This window comes from Strigops habroptila, chromosome 3 (genome assembly GCF_004027225.2).
Source record: "Strigops habroptila isolate Jane chromosome 3, bStrHab1.2.pri, whole genome shotgun sequence".
NCBI classification, from domain to species: Eukaryota; Metazoa; Chordata; class Aves; order Psittaciformes; family Psittacidae; genus Strigops; species Strigops habroptila.
Genome location: NC_044279.2, coordinates 48,741,774 through 48,756,556, shown reverse-complemented (window position 1 = coordinate 48,756,556; position 14,783 = coordinate 48,741,774). Strand labels below are relative to the sequence as shown.

Sequence of the window (14,783 nt, the reverse complement as noted above, 5' to 3'; positions counted from 1 at the left end):
GCTGTGTTTTAAAATGCTGCTGTAGCCAGGTCTTTGCTTGGGAAAGATGCCTTGTACCTTGGGTGCAATGCCTTGTACCTCACTGAGGTACAAATTCTGCCCCTTGTACAATTCTCAGCAAGCACAAGGCTTCAGAAGACTAATCTCATGCTCTGGTACTGATCAAACAAACTCCATTCTGGTCTACGCAGGTGTCACAGTGGTATGTTCTCCAGTGCTTGGGCTTGTAAGATCAGTCAAACATGGAAACATCCAGCTGGGCCTTTCATGGTAGCCGGATGGGTGCAGGGAAGTTGACTCCCCTGGGCTTAAGGCATGTTCAGAACAGTGAGACATGCCTCAGCAGCTGGGAACTGCAGCGTTACCACTTACTACCCCTTTAAACCACGTTTTTATATGCCGGTGTCAATTAATGCAACTGGACCATCTGTAGGAGGGTCCTATTACTATGCATAAAGCAGAATAAACCTTTTACAGTACAACAGGTAAGCCATTTAACTCTTTTAACTGCTTTTCTGCTGTTTTGTTGTCCTTACTCCAGTCAGAATTGACGTTGTCTGAGGCTGCTGAAGAGAGCCGTGGAGAAATCCCTCTTCTCATACTGAGAATGGATGACACAAAAGCATGTGCACTGATGTTGCCTGGAACACTTTTTCTTTATTCCTTTCCATTCCAGTTTTCTAATTAGGTAGAAGAGGAATATGCAAATCTGTTTGTTTTGGATTTTTTTATGGTTGGCAGGGGCAGGGACAGCAATACATCAGGTATCAAATTCCCTAAATTCTCCATTTTGAGTCATCTTAGATCTTTCTGTTGTATATTTATTGTAGCTCGGCACTGTAATGGTCTCAAGAGATTCTATAGCAGTGTTTCTGCTTTTGTGTTTGATTTTAATCCATCAGCCTCTCATATACCAGCCTGTTCTTACCCCTCTGTGTATTCCCTTTGGTGCCTTTGACAGATTGAAGAAGAGAGTTACAAACTTGTGATTCTGATGCTTTCACTCAGCTGTGTGCCAAAACAAGACAAGTTGCCAGACCATGGATTTTGTTGACTCTAAAACTGAAGTCATAGATAAAGGAGGGCATGAAGTCTACAGAACCTGAAAGCGATATGGAAGGAGAGATACTGACCAGAAATAGATGAAGGAAAAATAAGGCAGGTAAGAATACATGTGGTGCAGAGACTGCAGACATGAGAAATAAGGGCATCAGAGGAAAAAGGGCAACAAGCAGAACAAATATTTCTGTAATCAGCTGAATTAATAAAGCTAGTTTTCTCAGAGGGTTGTTTCTTTCTTCCCCAGAATGACTCCAGCACCGTTTATAATCCTTGTGATACCCGAACTGAGAGAAAGAGATGGCTTATGTTGTATTAGCATATGTGCAGTTGGCCAGCTGACTGCTGCCACACAGTTCAGCAGAGTTTGGCCTGTCTCTCTTTAGGTGGGGATACTTCCTTGGGCCTCTATCATATACCCAGCTGCTGATTTTCACAAAGTGTGTTCAGGCATAATTATCTTTGGTTGTGTTATTCTGCCAAATATGGCTGAAATGGAACATTTGCATAAGCCTCCTTTCCTTAAAAAAGTAGTCTGTGAAGAAATTGTAGAGGGGAGTCACACTTCATTTAACAAAGAATATGTATGAAACCTAGCAGAGTGAGAAGAAAACCAGCAGTGAGGCAGAAGAGGCAGGATTAACAATGTGTCGCTGCAGTTTGAGGTGCTGTTAACTGGACCCAGGAGCATTCCATAAGCTGTTCAATAGTTTTGCAGAGAAGATGGCACATTGGATGGAGCAAAGTTAAGCACCTTCCAGGTTACACTACTTCCGGACCCAGAATTAGTGTTATGCTCGATATAAGACAGTACAGATAGATAGCTAACAGCATAATAGCATGGTAACTAGCATGCAAAAATATGAATGCTGTGTGAAAAAAAAGTGGGAGTAAGAAGCTGGACTGACTGCATTAAGAAAGCAAACAGTAACATCAGCAGACTGACATCTGGATTTCACGTTCCCTACCTGCCTGCTTTTAAGAGGATCTGGTCTCTTAGAAGCAGAGAGTCACATCTTGTAGCATGCCCTTACTAGCTCAGATATTTTTGTCCTCCTTCTGTTATTGCCAGTCAGCTGTTCCTAGCACTTAATACACATTATATTAATGAATGCTAGGTTTTCCAATTTCATGCTATACTAGGCAGCATGATAAGAAGACAGTGTCAGACAGGCCATAGGCCAGAAGAGACATGTGAATACCATTTTTAGCTGGAGAGAGGTACTGGGTTTTTTTATTTTCTCACAGTGGCTATTCTTTTTTCCTAAGCAGCCTCACGGACAAAGGCAGGCAGTGGCCAGGGAGTTAAGGGAAGGGCTGAATGCAGTCCAAAACATGTGGTAACTAAGCAGCAGGACTTAAAACTCTTTAACACAGAGACCCACCTCTTCTTTTTTTCCAAGAAGGCACCTCCCATTGCACTGTGTTCCTAGCATAAGAAGTTATGATCTTCAGGAAAAGACTTTTTTCAGGGTATGTTATATTTTCTTTTCTGTTTTCTTTTCAAGCTGTATGTGTCAAGAAATGGCATAGAGTGGAGTGGGGGAGCTGTTTCTGACAGTTGCGGTTTAATCCTGGAAAGAGGGGGAGGAAGGATGACTAGGGAGTAAGTGGTGTGTATCAGTCCCAAGTTGATCAGATAGATATTATATTTGTTTCTGGTGTTATTTCTGGGACTGATGCCATTGTTTATGTGTTTATGACACTTTAATACTCTTTTTTTCCTGGCTTAGGGCTAAAACTCATAGTCCGTACTCAGTTCTAAAAACCTGCTGAAATCAATGAGCCAATTTCTATGACTAGAATATCAGGCCTAGAGGCTGGATGTGGTCAGAGAAAATATTTCTTGCGTGAGAGCAAATATGTCTTATGAACTCTAGAAGGAAAGATATTCCCCCTCACCAATTGCTGAGGACAAAGGACACTTGTACTTCCTCAGCCATCATCAGCCATAGCATTTACTATGGGAATGATAGCTGTCACCTAAAAGTATATTCATTAACATGAGCAGGGTAAAGGGCTTCCTTAATTCTGAAACCTTCTCTAAGATGTTATTTAAAATCTGGATGAAGTAGCTAAGTCAAAGTTAGAGGTGACAAAAGCAGCCAAAAAATTCACATTTAGCACTATTCGCTGTGAACTTCTTTCCACGCTCCTTAGCAATTTCTTTTTTTTTACCAAACACTGGTTTGATTACAGTCTGTCAGCCATGAACCAAACATATTGGCTCTTATCAGCTAGTGTCACAACATCTGTGTCCTTTGGAGGACAGGTTTTCAAAGGATGCAATACGTGCTTCTGAAAAGAAGCAAATTCCATCTCTCTTGCTGCTGAAAGTCACCTTGAGAAGCACAGACTGCTGTTTGGGCACTCAGACTGGGACAAAGCAAGTGCTTTTCAGTTCACATGAATAGATGCATGCTGTGAAATACAAAAATAAGTCAGTTTATTGCCTCCTCTGAAGCTAATTTTTAAAATTGCTTTTAAGTGACAAGATTCACATAAACAAAACAAGCCATTATCTGGACCAGTGCTTCAAAAAGACTCCTTATATTCCTGTGATAAGGAACTAGTGCATTAGGTGTGTATGCAGATATGTGCAGAAGGATGTACTACAGTGAGCGTCTCTCTCACAGCATACCCCTGTGCCTGTGTGCAGTCTTGGTAGGGGATGGAAGGTTGCACAGAGGTCCCCACACTGGTATCTTTCAAATAATTTTTTTATTTTTATCATAGAGTCATAAAACCTCCCCCCTTTTTTTTTTTTTTTTTAGTAAACGCATTTATTGATGTACTCACTGAGTCATAACTGCAGATGCAAGCAGTGGTCTTTTTGTCAGATAACAAACTGAGACATTGCCTATCCTCAGAGATAATTGTAGGTCTTATCTCATGAAAACACTAGTTTAGAGTAGTATGAACCTAAATTGTCAAAACCTGATATTTTGGTCTTCAGGTTTGTAATCAACTTCATATAATTTAATCCGTGGATGCATTAATGTATTCCTATTCGTGTGGTACTAGTTCCTGTATTATTTGAAACAGATTTTCAAGGCCTCATGCAGAAGGTAGTTCCTCAGTTTCCCTGCTGGTTTAAAAAAACATAAACAGTTTCTTTCTCACAGCCTGCTGACATAACTATTTTCCTCTGGGGTGCTCCACCCCTTCTTCATTCTAGGGAGTAGTGGAAGCAATGTTTACAGCTGCAGCACTGGAGGCAGGATCTGTATATTTCTTTGACCAGGTATTTCTTTTATAGTCAGGATATTCTACTTTTCTCTTTCTCTGTACACCTCTTCCAATCTTATATTGGAAACATTCATTTTGTTGTAGATGATGGAAACTAGAATTAAAGAGAAGGGCAAGAAGATACCAGAATTGTCTTCATATTTCACTGCAGATCTTCCTGCTGGCTTTACTCCCAGGTAATAAATAGTGTGACACCAGTAGTGGTGGGAGCAGGGAGGTTTCTGTCAACTAGTTTTCCAGAGAAGGCACAAAAAGGAGTCCCAAGGTAGATGTCGCCAAGGCAGAACAGGAGAGATGGGGGAGGCACATGACCAGAGCTGTCACCCTGCCACACAGTGCGAGCAGAGGGAGACAAGTGAGAAGGTGACAGTGTCCTATACCTAATTCTCTGAGGTGTAGTACCTAATGTTCACTTCTGCTGTCAGCATTTCATGAGTTTAATATATTTAACATACAAACCATAAGCAGTTAGTTAAAGAATGCCACATAATAGCCTTGTTCACTGTTTTGGCATGAACTGAACAACAGCAACATTGCCAGGTGCAGAGCTCTGTGGATTTCATGAAGTTCATGTCTACTGACTAATGCATTGGGAGCTGGTGTTCACAGCATTCCTCTGGGATGTGACTTCTCTGAATAACTGGGTTTTAAATTCAGGTTTCATCCCACTTGCTTTAAACTGATTTTTTTTTGTTTTGTTTTGCCTAACTTGCTTTTGAATTTCAGAAATTTACTCCAGTTTGTTTCCATCTATGAACACATTTGTGTGCACACTACTTCAAGAGTGTAAGAAGCTACCACTGAAACTGGAGCAGGGTAACAATGTGGTTACAGCTAAACTTGTGTGTGGTTAGAGGCTTGAGGACTAAGACTTTTTTGGTAAAATTTATTTGTATTTTAGATTTTAAAACTCTAAAACTTGTTAATAAATTTTCCACATTGGCAGTCCTCTAATTAAACTAAAATAAAGATGGTCCTCTGTCAATCATGGAAGATCAGTGTTCCCTGGGGAAAAAAAAAACCTGGGAAAAAACCCAAAAAAAATCCCAAAATGGGGTATATAGAATCAGCAGTTGCTGGAAAAGACTTCTTTAGACACTCAGAAGTTTTATTGCATCTAAAGGTCTTTTGCATGTCGCATCTAAAAAAGCAAACTTTTGGATTTATTTGATTACCATTTTACTGAGGCAAAAGAAAATGATTTTACGTAGGAGAGAAGAAATCAACCAGCATGTTACATTACATTACATTGCACTTCAGCAGGCATAGTCTAAAGCGTACACTGTCAGCACAGAGGCTCCCTGGCTTGGCAATGGCTGCACTAAATCTCCTCGTCCTGCTCTGCGCAGGTATTTCTGGGCTTGGGCTGGGAGTCCCCTCCTTAGGAGGAAATGTGGCTCAGTCTCTACTGTGAAAGGGAGCACTGCCAGCCTGTCCGTATATGTTTCAGGCAGCAAAGCTAACAGGTCTCTTTTCTGTGTTCTTTAACTGTTACTGCTCTCACCTAATGATACAGCTTTCTTTCTCCTCAGTCCAGTTGAAGGCAGGAGTGCCATCTGTACAGGTGAGCATACAAAAAGGCATGAAGATGGTTTCTTAAGTGGTAAAATGACAAGAAAAATACCCAGTGTTGCAGCAAGTGTCTTGTCATTCCCTGTGTAAAACCACTACAGAGGACTCAAACCCAAAGATCTCCGAAACATCTTTGATCCCACAGGCAGATGGGGACTCACCACTGAACATGTTGAATAAATCTGTGGCTGACAACATGTTACAGGAACTTGGAGAGAAGTTGCAGCTGCTTGCTAGGTATGAGACTGGTTTCCCTCAGAGACTTGTGAGTGTGCTAACCTGTAGCTGGAGAGAACTTGCTGAGGGGGTTGATTACTGTAAATGGCACCAGAAGTCACTAGTGTACAGAAGTGTGAGATACAGAAGAAACCAAGCCTCAAAGGATGTCAAGAGTGATACTCTGGGGTCCAAATGTACAAAGTATGAAATCACTGCTGTCAAAAAAGAACAATAGAAGAAAAGCTTTGCTCTACCAGCCTGCACTAGAAAGGAAAAAAGAAAACCTGAGGCAGCATCAAACACGCCTTTAGGAAGTAAAGGTAAGGTCGTGCTGCATAAATGTGTTATGTTGTAATGTTTGGCCACAAAAGGGAAAAAAGCACTTTCTGTTAAGACTACTCTCTGTTGGCTGGGTAGGCCAACATGCTTCACTTTATAGCTTGTTATACTGCAGCTCTCTGCAAAGCATTGTTTTAGGACATGATGAAATAGCTTTGCAGCTGAAGCAAGAGGCGCAAACACTTAGAAGAACAAAGCCGGTGAAACTGGGCAATGTTTCAAACCATTTATCAAAGCATTTTTAGTCTCCTCTTTCAAGGTGAGTGATATAGTCAGAACATATTGCGCCAGTAAAAAATACTTGCATCCAGAGCATTTCATTAAGCAAGTGTCATTAATCCTCAGTGCAGAACCATAGGTTTGAGTCAAGCCTTTTCCAGGTGTACAGGTGCTACTGCAGTGTCCCTCTTTTTAAAAAAAGAATAATCTTTGGTTTTGTATTTTTGAAAGCTGACTTACATTTGCATGTATGATCATAAACATTGCACTCTGCTTTCTTCCTGTCTAGCTCCTACTGTGCAAAATGATGCTGGCCAGTCACTCATCACAATCAGCTTCTCACTCTCATCCAACAGTCACGAGGAAAGAGGTAAGAGTAGCAGGCAGCTCAGCTGAATGGCTTGTAGCAGAGGTGGTTAGAATTACGCAGTACCTTGACAGCTGTTCTGAATGCCTGAGTTAACTAAAGTATGGATTAGCATGAGGAGGAAGTAATTGTCAAGCAATAACCCCCCCTGGATTTTGCATACAATCTGTTTTTAAATGCCCAGTCCTTCTCTGATTATCTCTGATCATCTGCCAACGAGGTTTTCTACATAGCCACTGCAGGTCCACTAGTCTTTGCTAGCAGAACACAGGGTGAATAACTGCTTTGGGATATTATTTTAAGCCTTTCCCTTCTAGAAACTGTCTGACCACATATGTTTGACTTAATAAATTTTGCTCTGAATGAGAACACTAAGGCGCTGACTGAAAAGTTCTTCATAAGGCATTATACCAGTTCTGCCCAAAACATGGACGAATTTGATAATCTGAAGGGAAGAACTGCTTACTCTGCACCTCTTTTTGGATTTCTTTAAGAACATTGCCATGTGGGAGGAAAAAAAAAAGGCAGCACATTTGTGCATTTTCTTGCTAATCCTGGCTGTGAAGTTGGTCAGGTGCCACAAGGACTGTAGAACTGAAGTTCCTTGGCTGGTGAAGGTTAAAAGTGCTGCAGAGACAGCTAGCATCCTAGCATGGAGGATTAGCTCCATAAACAAATATATAGGTACTGAATGGCCAATCTCTTGTGTTGTCTCCTGAAAATGTGGCATTCAATTTCTTCTGGTTGTAACAAAGCAACAGCGTCTCTGAAATGCTTTGCTGTAGAGTCGCATGCTCTCGGTGTCTCTGAGCTATTAAGTCTGCAAGAGTATTGATTCCACCTTTAGCTCCTTTGCTCACAGGCAGCCCTTTTATTCTGCAGTCTCGGTGATCTCAAGATCATGCACACTTCCCTTCAGCACTCCATCACTGGGTCTGTGAGTGGACTCTATTGTCAGGCAGTCACTGGAGTTTCCGTAGTCACAGATGAACGTTTAAAGGGTTGAGACAAGCAGCTTCCACCGAACTGTCCCTACCCTTTCCTGTCTCTTGGGAGCTTCCATTTGCTCAGTCTGTCATCATAGGTTTATTATTTATTTGGTGAAGGGAATGCCAAGCAGCAGGTTATGCATTTCTATGACTGCAGTTCTAACCCACTGAGTTCTTGTTTCTGACTAACTTGCTCTTCAATTTGTTCATAGTGAAACAATAAATCTAAGGAATCTGAGCTTCCCTGCCTTCATTTTAACAATCATTTGGGCCATTCTCTAGCAGTCTATGTCTGTAGCCACTTTTTATCACCTCTTTTGGACTTTCACATCAAGTAATAGGATTTCTTGATAATAACCATTGCAACAGAAGATATTCAAACTGAATAGAGATCACATCCTGACCATTCATCTTGGGCCTTCTCACCTTTTTAGAAAATTGAGTGAGAATAATTGAGAATCCTCAGAAGATAAGGATCTCCTTCCTCCATGCTCCCACAGGCCTTCTGAAATCATCCATAAATGCTGCAAATGTGAACTAAGTAAAATCTACCTGCTGTAGTGCAGCTGCAACCACAGATGTTTTACAGAAATGCACGCTGAAAGAATTCTGTGCCCCTGCTGCTCAAAGTGATGCATGGCTTAATTTTTCAACAACTTCTCCAGATTGCTGCTGAGAATAATCAGAGTCTGCATTACATGCAGCATTTTTCAGCAGCGATCCTGGGCTGTACACAAATCAAACAGTGCCTGTGACTGATGTGGGAAGTAAAGGTAGTTCATATGAATGTCTATCCTTGAATTTACCTCAATAATCCATTTTTCTGGATGCCCATCTTCTTCCTAAACATAATTTTCTATTTTTCAGTTGAAGACACCTAAAATGCACATTCCCTCTTTCTTCCATTGTATTCTTTAAGGCAAAGAATCCGTTTAATCTTAAGAAGGATATTCCCAAAGCTTCAGTACTTTGTATTCATATGAATGAACCTTACTTTCTATTGGCAGATGCCATAGACCAGGATTGACATTAACATCAGTCTTTACTTATGCAGCTAATTCTAATCTCTCATTCTTTTTCTCTAGGTTGGATTCTCCAGTGTTCTGACTCAAATTCTGAAGATGTTCACCAGAAGCTGCCTTCTGTGCAGGCACTGGAGAGGTTAGAACAAATTCAAAACCAAATATAGCTCATGGAGGTTTTTACTTCCATAAGCAAAATTAGAATAAATGTTTTCATGATGTAGAATACAGATTATGGGAGACCACTTAGCCAAACGAACACGCTAGTCTGCAGCGCATTATTGCTTTGAAAACTCCTGGAGTTCTGCTTGACATTTCACAATGCATGAAAGAGAAGCATACACTTTTATTTTAGCCACTGTAATGGAAGATAAGAATTATCTCAACAGAGACTTTTTCAGGGACCAGTGGTGAGACAATATTTTCTGATTATGTTTAATCTGCAGATAAACTTTCAGTAGTTGTGAAAAACTGTTTGAATATCTTTTGCAAAAGAAACCATGGTCCATGAAAACCATTTTGCATTTTGATAATTTGCTGTGATCTGTAACCTGTTGCCCTGCCAGGGCCTGAAAGAAGATTGCCACAATATATTGGCAATCAGAAATAATCAGGCCTTTATACTTCTTTATGCTGCTTATACTTAAGCCTTATATTTTTACATAGCACAAGGTAGCCTTAACATCCCAGAGGCTTGCCGTAGAGAACTGGCCATGTGTTTAAAATGTATGGTAGCTTCTAAATACATCAGCCATTCACTGAATACCAACTGTAGTGCTAAAACAGTTCAAGGGATGGAGGAGGTGTCAGAAGCAGTTAGGATTTACTCTGCTTTGTCAATTCTCTGAGGAAGAAGTACTGGAATTTATAAAGCAGGCTAGGTTTAAATGAAAAAAACCATCTTCGCTGGTAACTAATTATAAGCATTAATTACTTACAAGGACAGTTATTAAAGTTAACCTGTATAATTTGTATCTACAGCAGAGTTTCTGAATTTCATCCTGTTAAGAATCCTGCTATTTAAGCTGCAGTTTCTGTACACTGGCAAAATTGTAAACATATTCAGATTTAATAAAATCAGTATTGTATCTAAGGTGGAAAATCATGATTCATAATAGTAGGCTTAGGAGCTAGTGGCTGTATAAAATCAAGCAGTTTTCAGTGTGTAAGAGTGTATATGCTACAATGTATTGTACATTGTACAATATAGTACGCTAGCATATTTTTCATTGTGGAATGGTTTATTATCACTGCTTTATTCCTTGGGGAGCTGAGTAGCCCGAAGTCCGAAAGAATTGATGCTGCAGCTAAAACTGGAGTTTGCATTTTTTGACCAACTTCTGTATGTCACCCTCCACTAGCTATATAATGTGTTTGCAAAGCCAAGAAAAAGGAAAGCAACAAAAAAGCTTAATATTTGAGACTTATACTGGAAAAATAATATTTTCTGATTATTTAAATGAGCACTGTTGTCTTGCCAGCCATGAGACACATCATGTCTTAGAACTGCCTATTTTAGAGAATAGTGAAATGTATTTGTCATTTATCCTCCTGGATGCTGGGTTTTGATACACCCCAGCCTGCAATTGTTAAGAATTTGATAGAGTTCTTCCAAACACTGAGGATACTTGTGGTTGTCTATGGTGCAAGTGTTCTGGGGTCTGCCGTATTACTGTTCCTAAAAGCTTTGCAGTCAGCTTATTTAATTTCTGGCATAATCTTTATGCCAGAAATAGGGTCATAGGGTCTCCCTACAAAGAAAGTGTTCCTTTTCACAGGACCTGAGCATGTTTACAGGATTTGCAGACCCTGTTGTCCTGTCAAGTTGGAAGTAAAATGCTGCTCCTTGTATTGCAATCCACTGATGCTGTCACCACATTCCTGTGTCAGTGCCATGAGAATTGGCTTAGTGTTCTTGAATATTTATGCTTAGCCTGGTGAGCAAGAAGTTTATACTGTGTAATATTTTATGGCAAAATTGAAATAGCAAGAAATATTGGCTTGAAGACAAAAATATTCCTTTAATTTCTATCAGCTGATGTTTCACATATTTAGCTTTCCTTAAAATTGACCAGCTTTTGTGATCTTTTTCTTCCTTTAATGGTTTCATTTATCTAAGACTACTGTGGTGACCTGCACATTTTTATAACTGCTTAAAGACTATCAGATAAAAGTATGGATGCATGTTTTCATATATATACTTACAGAACAGTACACACAGAATGTCTAATTTAAAAAAATGTCAGCCAAAGGATGGCAGGACTAAATAACTGTCTCCTTGGTTTGGCTTAATTTACCCAGCCTCAAACTCTCTCTGTTTCTTTCTCAAGATCAGTCATAGAACTGAAATAGATATAAATTTGGCTGTTAGATAAAGAGATTTTAAAATATGTAAGTATTGTTTTTTCTCAGAAACATGAAGTAAGCAATAGCAATGAACAGTAGCATGATAGGTGTATGGAATACAGGATGGTGAAGGTGAAGAAGAAATATCAGGTAGACAGACTTTCAACAGGGGTAAAGTTGACTGCCCCTCACAGTCAGAGGATCTCTGCTATATACATGTATAGAGGGTTGGTGCAGTCAGTTCTAGAGCCCACTTAACCACATGACTTATGTCTCTCTATGTGAGAGTAATGTGTTTAATAATATTTATCCTCAATGTTTACAAAGCTCCTCAGGATTGTGAAGAATAATTTAGAAGAGTGAAAAATTATATCATTAGCTGTAGAGAGGTCCTAAGGAAAGGTTTTTGATGAAACAAAACAAAAATCTGCCACTTCACGGTGATACTGTTTGGGAAGGGACTTGGGAGATCAGCAGGTTCTCCTGCCTTAAGTAGAAAGGTGGAGATTAGAGAAGAGCCAACATTAAGGCCCAATTTACTCATACTGTAGCTGAAGACACAAACCTAGTGACTCGCTAAGATAATTGTAACTCTACAGTAGCTGAGACTTTAAACCAGAAATTTTCACTGTCACTCACACTGGCCACGCTGATCAATAAGAAGTGTGAACCTCCACACTCTACTGCAACTCATGGGCTGAGTCCAGTGACAAAGCACTGAAATGTCAGTAACAAATTCAGCAGGCAAGAGGCTACTCACGGATGTTTGTGAGGCTGCCTGAATTCCTAGCTAAATTAGTACCTTGATCATTTATATCTCAGCTGAGAAGCTCACAAATCAAGGTATGTTTTCTGCTTAGGTCAAACTTCAGTCTAAATTAATGGAAGTCTTGCCTGAGGATTCTGCTTATCAAGAACTAATCAGAGGTTAATTTTTTTCCTTCCTCATGTAAACAGAGAAGAGCAAACATCCAAGCTGAAAGAAGTGCGGTTTGACAAACCGATTGTTCTCTGGCATTATGGTGGTCACAGAGAAGAAGCTTTCTCCAAGACACAGAAGGTTCAGACTTGCATGACTGTCACACCAGGGCTGACATATGGCAAACCTCAGATCCCAGTGGTCAAGAAAGCAGGCACAGCACCGGGAAAACTGCACTATAGGCTGAACGACGGCTCATCTTTCATTTAATATCCTTTCTGTTTACAGATCACATGTGAATTCTAGCGAGAGTGTGAGAGGTAGTGGGAGGACTTCTGCAGGGGGAAGACTCAGACTTAATATGTAGCTGAACAGCTTCCAAGACTTGGCTACATGAAAATGTTCATTTCTTATCAGACTGTATTTGTATAGTACCAGAGCTATAGCCAGGTAGTCAGATTATAACAACAAAGCCCAATATGTGTCAGGTGGGTGGATGTGCCTCAGAAAGAAATATTCCAGAATGAAAAATGCTGTTACAAGTTCATGGTGTCAGACTGGAATCCATTTAGAGTATAATCTTATCTTGAACAAATATCACTTTATCAGTCATCAGACTGGATTAGGAACAGTCTGCTCTGTCACAGTGAAAACCACCAACGATACTGTACTGTGCTTCATGAACATGTTTCTGATTCATGTGTTGTTCGTGCAAAGGTCACTTTTGGCATGTACCAGCCATGTTAGCTTAGTCAGGGGAGTGGATTTTGTCCTGAGGGCTCTGCCCATCCTCCATCCTTCCAACCCACTTATTCAAGGAAGGAGATGGCTGGGTTAGTAGCTTCACTTATCCGTATGCACCTGCACCTGATACCCAGGATATAGAGCTGATAGAGGGTGTTAGTGTCCATGTTCTCTGCAGGGGCATTTAGCAGAAGCTATATAACTGGAGAATGATAATAAGTTAACTCCTTGATTCTCATTTTAGCTATCCTTCTGAGTATCTTTCTGTTTGCCAAAGCTGCTGCAATCTCTCATGGTGGGGATTTTATACCAACGTATTTAGCCCTTCTCCATATCACTCTATTGTTAGAACTTTCACCCCTTTTGGACATGGTAGCATCTGTCTTCCGAACAGGTAGGTAGATGGAGGATATTGACATCTACGTGTGTGGGAAGATGAAATCCACCACTTCCATCTTGTTTGCAGGTCAGCTGGAAGTGAAGGAACTTGTCCCCTCTACAAGTCCCTTCTAGAAGTCAAATGTCACCATTTTCTCAAGCAGCCCAAAAGCACTGTTATCTAAATTGCTAAGCTAGACAGAACTCGCTTTGAAATTTGAATTTCCCATTTGTGAAACCCATGCTGTGAGGACAGGATGCACTTTGGCTTACGAGAAAATTTACAAAGGAGACAGCAGGCAATTGGGAGCCAGCCTTCTGGCTGCCTTGAATGTGTGACATGAACTGCAAATAGATATTCCACACAGACAAAATGCAAATACCCTCTTCTTCCTTTCACTCCTGCCACTTGTTAGTGCCTCACAATGCAGTACATTATAGAGGTTGTAAAAAGATCAAATGCTGTTTGTTCTATGTATCATCTGATTATCATTATGATTTTCTGTATTAAAAATATTTTTGGTATAACTTTATGAAGAAAGTGGAGCTACTAACCTAATCTGGAATAATTTACACACAACAAAGATCTGAGATCTCTGTGCCTGGCCACCACCAAATATTTGCAGAGTTGTTTGGCCCCTCCCTCTATTTAAGTGTGTCTGAGTGACTTCCGCAAGTCCCTTCCAGCTCCTTTCTCTATGGTCTGTTTTTAATAAGGATAGAAATCAAGACAGTAGTTGTCTTCACTAGATCTTAGTTAGATGCATGTTTTAAGAAAAGTCCTGTAAGAAAAATTTTAAGAAAAGTATTACTCATGGTTTTACATTTTCATCTTGGTTCTGTTTCTTTTGCTGGGTTTCATTTATTCTCCCAGGTTTGTGTTACACCATCTTGTTAAAACAATTGCAAGTTTTGCTTGGATACTTATCCTTCTATACTGCTTTCTTCCGTTTGTGGGTGGGTCCCCTATATAAAGGGGCATAGATACATCTGTTGTTAAAAACCTGTCTAACAAAAGCTGCAGGATGAACACTGGTATTCTCGATATCCTCTGGGTCTATTTCAAATGCAGTTGTACAGATCAGATTCCCACTTGTGAGGGAAAAGCAAGCACACAGGTGATGTCCTCTGAAGTTTCAGGCCCACCAAACTATGTAAACTGAACATCAATAGTTCTTTTCTGGATAATGTTACTATATGTTTATATCTCTCCATGTATTTCTCTTCACCTTTACATGACGTGCACAAAGATTATCATTGATCCCTACTTACAGCACAGTCTTTTCCTTATTTTTCCCCTTTTATGCTCTGTCAGTGACTTTGGAGTACTCAAGACATCTGGGATCAGAATGTCATACCCT

The 14,783-nt window shown here is 40.1% G+C and overlaps 1 protein-coding gene across 1 annotated transcript in view; it reads left to right on the top strand.

The window, feature by feature from the left end:
• The first annotated feature begins 13,285 nt into the window (after positions 1 to 13,285).
• Positions 13,286 to 14,783, top strand: part of LOC115605515 — a 33,761-nt gene continuing 32,263 nt past the window's right edge. The window contains exon 1 of the mRNA XM_030480065.1: positions 13,286 to 13,438. The gene's annotated coding sequence lies outside the window, so the exon portion shown is untranslated. The remainder of the gene's footprint in view (positions 13,439 to 14,783) is intronic.